Raw genomic sequence first — 8,776 nt, forward strand, 5'->3', positions numbered from 1 at the left:
GGTTGTGTCCTTCAGATTCAGTGCATCCTCTAGACTGTGACTTGGGGCAACAGCTTGCTGCATGCCTCTCTCCCCTTCCTGAATGTACTCTGGCCTTGCAGTGTGCTACTGGCTCTTTCTTGCCTAACTATCACTCCACACATAGCTCTGGTTGGGGCTGAATTTTCTGCCCTGAGATCTGGGGCACAAAGTGGGAGAAACTTAGGGGCCTTCAGTGTGGATCCAGTTGGCCAAGCTTCTTTGGAGTCAGGGTCCAGTGCCGAACTGAAAAACAGATGGATTCCCCCACCTCCTCCCACAGGCAATAGAGCAAGACTAGAGAATGGACACCACTGTTGAGTTGTGGCTAGAAAGGGAGTGTCATGTCCCTCATCCTTCTTCCGCCAGACTGCCTGGGGATGTCTGGACAGATGCAGTGTGAGTGGTGAGGGCCATGTCCACACACGAAGGAGTACTGCCTGGAGTTCACTGTGATGCCAAAGTGTGACCCATGGTGACTCACACTCTTCCAGACTCTTCTCTAAGGCAAGAAAGACTGCCTTGTGATACCTGAGCACAAAGCCAAGGAGCTGATTAAATCGAGTCTTGTCTTTCTGTGAAGTTCACGTTTACCTTCGGCAGATTTCTAGAGTGTGACCAACTCTGACTGTGGGTGGATGTCTGAGTGGGCAGACCAAGAGACCGGATACTGAACACGCATGCCAAAGTGTCCGGTCATCTCATGAGGACCTGGACATGACCCTGTGGGCAGTTCCATGCAATTCGGAATCCACTTTTTATTAGCTTCTTATGTCTCTGGCCTTTCTTTCTCTTTTCCCCTGCCATCCTGTCACTAATAGTTCATCATATCAATTCCCCTGGTTGTGTTTTTTTTTTCTAGAAAAAAAAATTAAAAAGCAAAACAGCAAAAAATCAGAAACCACAATAAGAATGTAAATACCAAAGGCTCCCTGTCATTTTTTAGTCAGTTTCCCTGATTTTCACTTATTTCCTTCCTCTTAGAGAAACAAGAACAATCAAAGTAATTTAAAAAAATTAGAAGGGATGTGCATGTGGCTACTCTGCAAGATATTTTCACCTACATGACCCTCCCCTGGCCCTGACAACTTCCACACCAGCCCAGGGTCAGGAGCACTAGATGCCCCCTGCCCCAGTTCTCGGCTTCAGATCCTGAGCTCTTCTCTTGCACACCTTGGTTAGCTGCAGATGAGAGGGCAGCTTCTGAACTCTAACAATTGTGTGGGGGGAACTAGTCTTCTCGGGACCTGGCAGAAGAAATTATCTTTTGAAACCATAGGCTTAAGGGACAAGGTATGTGAGTGGGAACAGTTCTGGGAGTTTAACTTGCAGAACTCTTCAGGGCCAATGCCAGGCCTCGAATGGATACCTACATTCTATTCATTCATTTATTTATTCATACAGTCAGCCAATACAGCCCACATCGCTATCATGGTAAAAGCTTAGGCTCCCTCTGTAGAGCAACCTTCCTAGGTCTTTTATTCTGAGGAAAAATACAAGTCTTTCTCTGGAACTAGGAATGTGTCTCATTTAGACACTTATGAAAGGCCCTGTGTTGCGTACACCTGAGAGAAGGGACCACCAGGGGGCTTGTCTCCCAGGGATTTTATATGCTTAGTTTAAGGTAGACTTGTGCATGAAAAGGCAGCATGGAGTGAGTTGTCTGATGGGCCGCTGGGGAAAGTGCTGTGCTCTCGGGAGAAGGGAGACCTGTTCTGACCAGCGGAGGCAGCTTGAGCCAGGCTTTTTGGGAGAGTATTTGGAGATGGGGTGGGGAGCATTCCCACTGAGGATGATGAACACAAGCACAATTTGTGGCCAGGATGTGATACACATTTAGGTTTTTCTGCTTTTTGGCTATTTTTTTTAAGATTGATTTATGCATACAAGGGCTGGGGTGTAGGCCAGAGGTACGAGGGATAAGAGGACTCACCAGAGACAAAGTGGGGGACAGAACAGGCGGGTTTACTGAAATACACTGCTGAGGGGAGCAGCAGGCGAGACAGGAGAGGTCTGCTGCGCTATGTGGGTCACCTCCCTGGTCGGGGTTCAAACTCATGCTGCAGTAGCTGCAGATTGCTTCATAATGCTGATGCTTAACCCCTTGACCACCAGGGAGACCCCTGCTTTTTGGCTATTATGAACACTTGTACACAAGTTTTGTGTTAATACATGTTCTCAATTTTTTTTGGTATATACCTAGAAGTGGAATTGCTGCATCATGATGATTATTTAACAGTTTGAGGAACTGCCACTAATTTTGAGTAGCTGCAACATTTTACATTCCCGCCAGCAACACGAGTATTCCAATTTCTCAACAATCTCACCGAAAGGACATTATCCTTTTTATATATACCTTCTTTGGAGAAACACCAACATCTATTGAAATTCTTTGCCCATTTTCAGATTGGGTTATTTACATTTTTATTGTTTAGCTGTAAGAGTTTTTTATATATCCTGGATACTATATCAAGGTAACATAGACTGTGGCAAGGGCCTACAGTCACAGGTAAATTTATGCCCAGTAGAAAGACATTTAAACATTTTGCAGAAATGGAAAAATATGAATTATCTTTCCATTGCAACAGGATTTGTTTGTTTAAACAAATAGAACTTTAGATACCCTCATGAAGCCTCATGACTAAGAAAACATGCTGAAACCTTTTCTGATCTTACCTAAGGGTGTATTAACCTGTATACTTTTAGTTACAAAACAAGTAAAATTGGTTATGCAAGAAAGAACTTTCTTGGCTTAGTACCAGTAAAGTCAAACAATGCAATGAATTCAGGTGCTCCAAGGGCGCTATCTAAATGCCCACTTTGGGTGCTGCCTCCACTTCCTAGCCATGCCTTTCCCTAGTAGTGGTAAGGGGACTGCTCAGCTTCATACTTTCTTCAGAGCACTAAGTCCAACAGAAAACAAGGTAAGCCTGTTCCTTGAAGTTTACAAATGTCCCAGTATTCAATATGATTTGACCAACTTGGGATAGATCTCATTGCTGAATGAGTCCCTGTGGCCAGGAAGATTCAGTGCCCTGATTGGCCAGGCCTACTGTCTCTTGTTTACCCTAATGTTGGGAATAGAATCAGGCTAGGAAAGCCTGAAGCTTAGCAGGAAGAGTGGTTCCATTAAATGGAAATTAAAGTACTTTTTCGCAAAAGAAGGGCAATGGATGCTTAGCAGCTGAAACAAATATTTCTCAGAAATGGAAGGATGTGACACTGGGTTGGTGGAGCTGCACACATCCTAAGCTCTCTCTTGCTTTGTTCATTGGTGCTCTGGACAGAACCTTGTCTGCAACCCCGGTTAACACACTCATCACATGGTGTTATCATTGTTTCCATGTCTGTCTCTTCAAGTTAGTCCCTTGATCTTTGTCTACTGGCTGACCACTGGAGCATTTTCTTGTGATTTTCTCAACTAGCAAGGGAAGGAAATAAGGTAGTTACCCGAATAATCAAAAGTCATACTAGAGATATCCCCAAAATGCCATGGGAATTCAAACATCAGCAAGATTGAGGGGTCAGGAAAGCTTTTCTAGAGTCTCTTTGAGGGCCCTGAGAATACAGAAGTGATAGATAAAGGCCAAGATATCCCCTTTATTACTGACAGAGAGGCTAGGTTGGAAGACAGACTGAGGTGTGCCAGCTAAGTGAAGTGGTAATACCAGTGCCATAAGGAGGCTCACTAACCCAATTGTGGCAGCACTAGATCAGAGAAAGCCTCCCCCTGACCCTGTCTGCTGTAGGGATAGGGTCCTCCTCAGCAAGAGCAGTAGGATTCAATAGCTGCAGGTAGGAAAAAGGGGTGGAGTTGGCCTTTGCATGACGAGTTTTCCCCTTCCCTACCTACCACAGTCACCTTTTACTTTGAGACAAAGTAAATAGAGGAGAGGAATATTACCCCAAGTAAAATACCCTGCACATGGAAGGAAACAGGTTAAGATTTCAAAGATTTATGGAGATGACATTTAAAACGGGTTTACCTAGGGGGCCCCTCTGGTGGTGTAAGGAGTTAAGTCTCAGCACTATGAAGCTATCAACAGCCACTGCAGTGCGAGTTCAATCCTCAGTCAGGGAGCTGACCTACATGGCACGGCAGACCTCTCCTGTTTCGCCTGCTGCTCCCCTCAGCAGTGTATTTCAGTCAATCTGCCTGTTCTGCTCCCCACTCTGTCTCTGGTGAATCCTCTCACCCCCAGCATCTCTGGCCTGTACTCCAGTTCTTGTACGCATAAATTAATAAATCTTTTAAAAAAATAGGTCTACCTAGGTCCTAAGCAGGAAGAACTGAAGAAGTTTCAGGCCAACACACTTAAAGGCCGATCCTTGTCATTCCCTCTGGAATGCGGTCCACTCTTGTCCCGGGGCTTATCTGCTATCCTCTTTGCCTCCTGGCTATAGCCCCTTAGGACTTGGATTTTTACTTGCTTGTGCATCCTTGTGTATCTTTTACCTAAGATAGTCTCCAAGCTAGGGTTGGTTCCTCTGCACCTGCCTCACTGCAACAAAGCAGCTCTATTTCCAGGTGCAGCAGCTCTTCCCATTGTGAACTGGGCCAGGCTGAAAATAACCTAAGCTGAGCCAGAAGAGCACTGACTATAGGAAGGAAAGAGGCAGTAGTCATCATGTGCTCCATTTCACTTCCTGGGTTCCAGGCCCACTGTCCTGGTGGGATAATGAGGATAATTCTTGCCTACATGAGACAGGGAAGTCTTGCTGCAGAGGATTTGTGGAGGCTGCTGAAAGCTGATTCTCACCAGAGATTCTGATCTGGTTCAGAGAAGACTTGACCTGAATTGTCTTTGGCCTTGCAGTTCCATCCCTATATAGGCCCATCCTTGATGACAAAAACAGGTGTGTTTTTTTAGATTATGAATTAGGGGCAAATTGCCTGCTATAGAGATTAATCATACTAATGAGTAATTGAATAGCATTCATTTTTTGAAGGAAAGACAATCATTGCTGCTTTTCACCTAAAAGATGGAGCAAGAGGCTGCATCAGAATCAAACAACTTACTTTCCAAGTACTTGGGGAAAGGGACCAAGGCAAAGGCATTAAAGCTAATGCTAATTAACTTCGATTGGGTCCATTTTACCCTCTGGGGCATGCCTATCTTCATGTGTAATGCCTGAGAAATGATTTCTATACATGCTACACCTAAGACAATAAATAGTGCTTTGTCTCTGCCAGATCCCCAAACTGGGGAGATTATGTCCAGTCTGGGACCTGAAACCAGTGGGCAAGAAGGAAGGGCAGGGCAGAAAGCAAGGGCATGTGCAGTGCCCTCTCTGGCAGAGGGCCCGTGACCTAGCTCCCAATACCAATTCTCTGGACAGAAATACTCCACTGAACTCAATGCAGAGTCTGTTTCAGGGCAGGTCCCCCAGTTGGCAGATGTTGAGGTGGAAATTAGCATGCTGTGGGATTGGAGGCACTCAGGTTCAACACCTGTGGGGGAAGGAAGGAAGCAGCTTGGTCAGAAGGAGAAGATGGGTGCAAAGTAGGCTCAATAAAGGCTTCAGCTGATCCCATAGAGAAATTTGCAGCTGGGATGGTCTTTTGAGTTGTTCTGAGCTGGGTGAAGGGACCAGACATTTATACTCCAGCTTCAGTCATTGGGTACTTCCTCTCCACAGAGAAGGGGATGTGACCTTGGGTAGGGAGCTCCACTCCCTGGGGGGCAATTTCTCAACAGAGCTGATAACTGAAGGCTATTAGCTAGCAATTCTCCCAGCAGCCAGGGGCAGAAGCCCTTCAGACATGACAAAGGTGGACAAAGGTGGACCTGTGTAGCATATCCGTGTCCATGCTTCCTCAAGCCACTCACAACTATTTCTCTGTATAGATTCTGGGAGCAGCTTTTCTGGGAGCAGATGGTTAGTGCGAAGAACCACAGTCCCCACCATTGCAGCTGACCCAGGAGGCCCCGAATAATACTCATTATCTTTCTCTGCTATCCATTTTAGATTTTCCTCACCCTTAGGAATCACCTCCATTGAGCCTCTGGTCCCCAGACAAGCTCCATGTCTTTTGCCATTAAAATTGGGCAAAGGTGTTCAAAGAGACACCCAGTTGGGTCATTTGGTTGACAAACATATTCCTTTTTGCCTCAACTGCTTAACAAAAGCCTTGGCTCTTCCTGATGATCAGAGTCAATTACTGCTGCCAAGAAGGTGTCTCCTGTTTCTCGCCTGCTGGTCCCTTGGCTTGAGTAGCTCAAAGTGCCTAGTGGCAGTTGTGTATTAAAGTTCAATGGATTTTTGCTACATCCCCTGATGGAAACATTTCCTCTTGAGAACCAGAACCTCAGAACCCTCAAAGCTCAGAATTATTGTGACAGAAATGCCACGAGATCACTGGGGATAATGGTAAGTAGAGTCACTTCTTTCTACTCTCTGGCTTCTAGACCTATCCTTTGATGTAGTGACATACTGGTTGTGACAAAGTATATATTGTGTCCTGGAAGATGGTACTTCTTCCACAATTGGTTGCATCTCCACACTGGCACTGCAACTCTGCCTTAACAGTCATTCCTTCTCTCTTGTTGAGGCTGGCATCTTCTGGGTGGTATAGAACATGAAAGGGTCGGTGGATCCTATGGTCATGTGCCACTGTCAAGCCTCTTTTGCTGTTCATTTAGTCCTTTAGGCTGATGCAACACTATATGAGATCCTAAATCAACAGTTAGACACTCAGTAAACACTCAGTGATGCTACCTGAAGCCCTGCAGGCAGAACAGGGAAACCATACCCATAATGTATCAATTCTAATCAAAATAAATTGCTGCCACTTCCAAGATGTCAATGCAGTCAACTTGTCATCAAATGGCTAGTTGTTCTCCTTGAGGGACGTGCCATTTTGGGAGCTCAGCACTGAATTAATTGCTGGAAGACTGGACATTCACAAAGGGCCCCACCTCCTTTGCAGTCATAGGCGAGAACTCAGGGAGAGGCAATGGTGGACAAGTGGTACCAGCAGTGGCAGTAGCTATCCAAGCCTCTGAGTGGGAGACCATGTTCTTGGGTTCGTGTATTGCTCCCATCTGTCACCGTGGCTACTGTAGTCACATGCTCACTGTGCCATATCATGTACTCAGCATCAACTGACTGAGTCATGCTGTCTCCTTGTTTGTTCAATGCCTCTTTCACAGATGTTCTCTGGTGGGCATCTGCATACATCTTGCCCATTTACCTATTTCATCGACATGTCCCTATCCCAGAGCTCCTTGCCCTTATCTTTTTTAAAAAAATGTATTTATTTATGCATATAAGAGCTGGGGTACAGGCCAGAGGTGTGGGGGATGAAAGGATTCACCAGAGACAGAGTGGGGAACAGAACAGGCAGATTGACCAAAGTACATTGCTGAGGGGAGCAGTGGGCAAGCCAGGAGAGGTCTGCTACTCCTCCTTGCCCTTATCTTCTAATCTTTTTCCTCAGGCTCCTTGTCAACCAGCCAAGTCAACTGCTAGTGCCAGGAGTCATATATATATTTCAACCTCGGCTACATATCTACCCACACAGAGCGAATGACTAGGTGCAGCATTGAGAAGACTTTATCCATTGGTGAGGGAATTCCCCTCACCACCTTCATTCAAGATCACCCAAGGGCAGAGCTATATTAGTGCAGTCGCAGTTCCTTTCCAGCTTGCACCTATGTACCATTCGGTCCTATCTGCAAATCAGGCTTTGTTTTTTTTCCCCTGCTCTACCAGTTGGTTATAAAGAGATCACACCTCCTTTGCAATCATAGGTGTGAACGGAGGGAGAGGCAATGGTACACAAATGGGGTAACTACCTAAGTGACATGAATGTCTAAGTCATCAGCTTTACTTGTGCTCCTGGCCCTGCTCATACTAATTCTGGATGTACCACTTTCATTTTACTATGGGTTATCACTGGGTCTACTCAATTTTGGATTTTGGTACGTTTGACAGGAACAGGTAGAAGCCAACATATAAGACAAGCTCTTGATGAAGAATTTCATATCAATTTAAAATATGCAAAGGAAATAAAGTTTTTAAACATTATTTTATGGGTACACAAGCGAAAAAAATTTGTGGCTAACCGGCTGGAAGGGAGAGAAGGTTAGAGAGTACTAGGGTTTGAAGGAAACGACAGAGAGAATGGTGGGGCAGAAATTTTTAAAAAAAATTTAAAGAGCAAGAATTGATAGGCATAGAAATGTAGATAGCAAGCATATTTATTCTTTAAAAAACAAAATTGTATCCACAGACAGAGAAGGGGTGGAAAGAGGAAGAGATTTTTTTCTCCCAAAGCATTGTTGAAGATGGGTTTGATTATGTTTATGTACTGAGGGGAAAAAGACAGTAGAGCCAGAGAGAAATGGCCAGATCAGTGTGTTCTTGAAACTGATTTTTTTGTGTGTGTGTGTGGGACCCTCGCCAGCGGCGGCGAAACGAACCGGGCTGCAGAGACTGCGGGCAGCCTCGCAGCCCAGCGCTCAACCGCTGCGCCACCAGGGGAGGCGCTTGAAACTGATTTTTGATAAACAAAGCAAAAACCATAAAAAACAAGCAAAGTACTCTTTTTCATCAAGGGATGCAGGACACTAGGAAAGTTCAACCTCTTCTTTCTTTTTTTTTTTTTTTTTTTATAGAGGCATGCTTTTATTTATTTGTTTGCTGGTTTGTTTGTTTTTACATGCACTGGGTACAGTCAGAAGCACGGGAGGGTGAGAGAATTCACCAGAGCCAGAGCGGGGAGCAGAGCAGGCAGAAGGTCCGAAGTACACTG

This window comes from Talpa europaea, assembly GCF_964194135.1.
Source record: "Talpa europaea genome assembly, chromosome: 6".
NCBI lineage: Eukaryota > Metazoa > Chordata > Mammalia > Eulipotyphla > Talpidae > Talpa > Talpa europaea.